We start from the raw sequence: 6,000 nt of genomic DNA on the forward strand, positions 1-6,000 counted from the left end.
GGGCATTACAGTAATCCAGCCTGGAGGAGACAAAGGCGTGGATGAGCTTCTCGGCATCAGATGCAGTGAGGGTGGAGGGTTGGAGTCTGGCAATGTTCTTGAGGTGGAAAAATAAGGATTTTGACAGATGGTACACATATTTGACAGAAGTTTGACGAAAGTTTGCCGCTCATGAGTTTATTTAAACAGGTAACAGATAAAACCGTCTTTAAGAATTACCCTCAAATGTGAATCAAGATTAGGAGGCAAAATTAAAGAGAATACACTAAAGGGGAAAACAAACTCATTTTAAATTAGAAACTAAAAAAGAAGAAAAAACTTATGGAGAATGGAAATCAAAACAAAAAGCTCAATCCTAAAAGAACAAAACTAAATCAGTGGGAAACCAAACATTTCAAACATAACACAACCAATTAGAAAATAACATTGTTAATTTGATGAGTATAATGTCACTTAGATTGTGGAGAAAGATATTAAAGGTGCCTTATTAAACAATAACAAAAAAGGAAAAGAAGGAACAAAGGGCCTGTATCTAGTTTTGCTAGAGTATGAATATATTGTTCTCCAATGACAACAATAACTGCCTACTTTTCTAGCTTGCTTATCTGCATGCTTCCACTCACAATGAGGGAGAAAGCCTCTTTTATTTATAAGTGGGCTATTTCTTTTTTAAACAAAACGTTTAATAACATCGGCACAAACACAGTTTTCACCAGATTTCAATTTTGTAATTTAATGTGTTCATCCTATATTTACATTCTACATTAAGGAACCAGCAGGAGCCAATAACCAGATGTGTGCTGATTCACTGAGTAAAGTGACACTGTAGATGTCGGGGCGGCTTATCAAGGCTTACTCAAAACAACAAAGTTTCACTGTTGCATGATGATTATACCACATCAGCTGAATCAACTGAACCACCACAGTCAGCAGTTTTGCTACATGGTAGATCCGTGCTTTCTTAATAATTTCTTCTATGTACAGTTTTCCTGGTTTCCACTAATTTAAGTTTCTTGTTGAAAACATCTCGATACTTTCAAAGCTCTATATACTTAAGAAATATTTAGGAAGTGCATATAAATAACAAGTATAGCTGATCAGTGGATGTTTTGGTCGATGTGCCCGGTAAAAAACACATTTCTTTTATGGACTGCTTATTTATTGAACTCCTGTGTTTCACATGGATACAAGTAAGTTAGAATTGAGCACAACAAACAAAAATAATAATAATTTGAGCCTTAGACTTTATTGGAAAATAAAGCAATGTTGGCAAAGGACTGTGGTAATCTAAATGTGTTTTAGGGTCTCTGTGATCAACTTTTCTTCCTCACATCTTTAATCCAATTCAATTCAATTTAATTTATATAGCATCTAATACAACAGAAGTTGTCTCTAGGCGCTTTCCAGAGACCCAGAAACAACATAAACAGTGGCAGGTAAAAACTCCCCTAGTGGGAGAAAACCCTTAAACCAAACAAAACTCTCCTTTAGGAGGGAGGAAACCTGGACCAGGACCTGGATCATAAGGGGGGTAGAAACCTGGACCAGGATCTGGATCATAAGGGGGTAGAAACCTGGACCAGGACCTGGATCATAAGGGGAAACCTGGACCAGGACCTGGATCATAAGGGGGTAGAAACCTGGACCAGGATCTGGATCATAAGGGGAAACCTGGACCAGGACCTGGATCATAAGGGGGACCCTCCTGCTGGAGACCAGCTGGACAGAGCAGGAAAAGAGAAAACAGACAGAGAGCATGAAGAGCAGAGAAAAGAGAGACACAGATATATTGTCAACTTCTGCTGGGTTGTGAATAAAGACTTAACAGAGAATCGTCATTTAAATTTGAAAGAGAATACATTTTATAGGCTTTTAATTGTGCAAAACGATTACTGTGACTGGCTATGATTTGGGCTGGAAGGGTCCGAAGATGAAGCTTAGCTAAGCAACAGGTAGTTGTGTCGGCTAATCACAACAGTCACTTCTGATGCTGCCACCAAAGTGACATTTGAAATGAGAGATTCATTGTAAATGTTAGCCAGCAGCTCCCCAGATCGTCTGGTGGGGAATGGCCTAGTGGCTGCAAGTCCCAGTGGAGCTCAGCCAGAGCTTGTTAGTTCTGGCAGTGCTAGTTTGGGATGTAATTTCAATAGCAACACGACTAAATAACTAAGTAACCAGCATCATAAGTTTGTATAAACTTAGCCTGCCAAGCAAGAGTAGCTAACTATGGCTAAACTAAGTTGGGCATGTTCCAGCCAGTTTCCCAAGCATGCTGACAGTACGTTCAGCTCAGCTAACAGCCTCGTGGAACGTGATGATGAAATAAGTAATAGGAAAAAGAAGCCGAAGACTGACATGGACTTGCACAATGGACTTAGCCTACTACAGAAATTTCCAATAATCAGGAAAATTCTTTGAACAACAGGAGCCAGTGGCCGCTGACACAGCTGCAGATAGCAGTACCCTCCGTCCAATTTTTTCAGATGGCTAAGTTTTAACGCACTTTTAACTGTTTTCATAATTGACACCCATCAACCAGGTGAGGAAACACATCCGGAAGGCACTTCAATGCAAAAATAGATCACAATGTAAATATTTTAGCAATAAAGCTAAGTGGCATGTCTTATAAAAAAATCTCCATAGTTAATTGGATTTAGAATCGCTGCAGGAGCCTTATTTTATTAAATCATTTTGAGACCTTCACGGTCATGGTGAAGGAAAAAGATGAGGGAGGTCTCTGATGATGCGATTGAAAAGGCTGCAGAGAAAAACAAACTGCTGCTTAGCATGTAAATAAGACGTATCTATTTATTATATAAACAATGGCTGGATTGCTATTGTCATGTTTTGAAGGACCTGTTGTGTTATCATGTTCACTGTATTTGTCTTGTGTCTTTCTGCTTGTACTGACTGAAGTCTCAGATTGTGTTTTCATTGTTGACAGCATACCAGATCAACTGTGTGTGGTTTTAGCGAAGTTCAACTGCATTCTAGTTATAGTTTTAACTCAAGCTTCTCATCTTAACATGTTGGTGGGATTGGCATGAGATTTGATTGTAAGGCCACCTTTTGCCAATGCCAAGGCTATTTTTATTTTTTTTTTGTCTGCACACATATTAATGGTTAATACCATGCTGGTAAGAACCTAAGGCATATATATGTGCATTTTTAATATAAAATACATATGATATATATAATATGTCACATATATTTATCTTATATATATATATATATATATATATATATATATATATATATATATATACACATACACATACACATACACATACACATACACATACACATACACATACAAACCCTTTTTTTTTGGGAAGGGGGGAGGGGGATGACATCCGCTGCTAATCTAGAACGTGAGAACACACATGGATGCACACGAGCAGCGACCGTCCCAGGTCACAAGACCCAATCACAACTAAACTAAGCTACCGCGATTAACTAACCCCAAAAACTGCAGAGGAAGCATGCAGGTGAACGGGCCGATGTATATGTCTATATGTGTGTGTGTGTGTGTGTGTATGTGTGTGTGTGTGCCAAGGCTAGTTTTGATCCCAAATGTAAGCAGGCTTCATGTTAGGAATAAGAAAAGGAAGGATAAAAAAACTGAGCCACATAGAGGATAAACATCATGTTTAGATTTTCACAACTGGGCCGAACATAAAAATGCATTCTTCCAGGAAGCAGCTATTATGGTCTGCATAGCGAAAAGCAACAGGTTTGAGAAGCAGAGCTGACAGTAAGAAAGTTACATCATAATTGTCACAGAGACGGAGAGAGACAGAGGTAAGCCCCCAAGGCTGACTCTGAGAACAACTGTAGCTGCAGGGCTATTTCTGTCCTCACTCCAGAAGAGGACAGACAAAACAGACATGTCTATGTATCTGTCTGGTGGGGTGGAGGTGGTGTTTGGTAAAGGGGAGGGGTGTAGAATATGTTATGCAGGCTGAGCTGCACTGTGAGATATGCATTTGCAACATAATGATAGTGTGAAGTGTGAAAGCCAAAGAGCTGTCATTTCCACCTATCTCATATTAATCTGCAGTGAACACTTGCTCCTGTTCTTAACCTTGGTGCAATAAACCAGAGAGTAGATAAACATGTGCCGCTGCCAAAGATTATTCAGTGAGCAATATTCCAGACAGCAGGTTCACCAGAAAGCAAAGGTCAGGCTATATATGTGTGTGTATGTATGTGTATATATGTATATATATATATATATATATTCATCCATCATCCATACATTTTCTATACCCATTCCCGGGGATCTGCTGAAGCCTATCCCAGCTAATTACAGGCAAAAGGTAGGGGTTCACCCAGGACAGGTTGCCAGTCTATCGCAGGGCCATATACAGACCAAAAGTTTGTACACACCTTCTTATTAAAAAAAATGGGATAGTGTGTCCAAAAAAAATAAAAAATAAATACAAAATATATATATATATACATACATGTATATATTTATTAGGACCCGAGCACTGACGGTGCGAAGGCCCTATTGTATCTGTAGGAATTTTTATTTTCCTCGTTTTTATTTTTCCGACGAAATTAGGGCCTTTTGCCCCCCCTAAACGTGCCCCAAAAGTCACCAAATGTTGCACGCAAGCCAGGCCTGGAGAGAAATTTTAAATTTAATGGTTTGCCTTCATGGCCTAATGGCTCCACAGCGCTCCCTAGAAAACTTTGTGCACAATACGGTTTGACGTACATGCACGAAAATCGGTACACACCTGTATCATGTCGCAACTTAAATAAAAGTCTCTTGGCGCCATGGCCGAAACCGAACAGGAAGTTGGTCATTTTGAATTAATCGTGTAATTTTGGCGCAATTTATGCCATTGCTTCGGCCGCTTCTTCGCCCGAACCGTAACGTGCACCCAGGTGTGTTATACATCAAAATGTGCGTCTTGATCCTGCGACAATGGGCATTACTTTTTCAGTCAAAAGCATTACCATGGCGACGATAGATGCCAAAAAGCGTGCCCCCTCTTCGTCTGATTGGTCCATACAGATAAAACTTCGTGCCTCAAGCCCCACAATAAGGTTTGACGTACATATTCAATAGTTCCTACTTTCTGCCATAACTTTTGAATGGTTTGATATATGCCCCTTTTGCACTAGGACTTACTTGGCCCGACTCGGCTCGGCGCGGCTTTACACGGCTCCACACGTGTGTTTTCGCACAACCAGGGGAGAAGTGGGCAGGTTGGGGTGAAGCTGCTGTGACGTACTCGATGGCGCAACCGCTTTGTTCATGTCGGCGCTGATGAGAAATCAGCTGGAGCCGGGAGCGGCTGAGAAAAAAACAGCCCGTCTACATCGCTTTTTTAATTTTTTCTCGACAGCCACCAGGTTTATGAACATCTGCACCTAAAGAGTTGGATCACCAAACAGACGTTTTTGCTGTATAATAAAATCGCCGCGAGCCGCGAGTCGCCTCGTGCTGACTCCCGCTTCCTGATTCAAACGTCTGCCGGCCCCGCCCCCGACCAATCAGAGGCGTGGAGGGTGATGACGGCCCCGCCCCCGACCAATCAGAGGCGCGGAGGGTGGTGAACTCAGAAATAGTCCCTGCTCAGCCCGCTATAGAACCTCACTGAAATGGTTACAGAAAAAGGTATCGGCTTGGAGCGGCTCTACCCGTCTCAGCCCTAATGCAAAAGCGCAAAACGGGTAGAACCGAGCTAAGGTGATACTAGTGCAAAAGCGGCAATAGAGAGTCGTGGCTGGTGTCATCCGCTAAATGTCCAGGCCTGAAGACATGCAAGTCATACAAGCGCTTCCACTGCAGCACGCCTGAACGTGCACAAGGGTGCGAGGGCCCGTTCACCGCTGTTTCCTCATGGTGTTGTAATGGCTCATTCAAAATCTAGACTTCAATCAGGCTGAAACGCCTTAGTGGGACCTGAAGAGAGCTGCCCATAAATGAATGCCTCAAAACCTCAATGAACTCAAGTAACTTTGTAAGGAAGAGTGAGTTAC

The sequence above is a fragment of the Cololabis saira genome, chromosome 1 (assembly GCF_033807715.1).
Source record: "Cololabis saira isolate AMF1-May2022 chromosome 1, fColSai1.1, whole genome shotgun sequence".
NCBI classification, from domain to species: domain Eukaryota; kingdom Metazoa; phylum Chordata; class Actinopteri; order Beloniformes; family Belonidae; genus Cololabis; species Cololabis saira.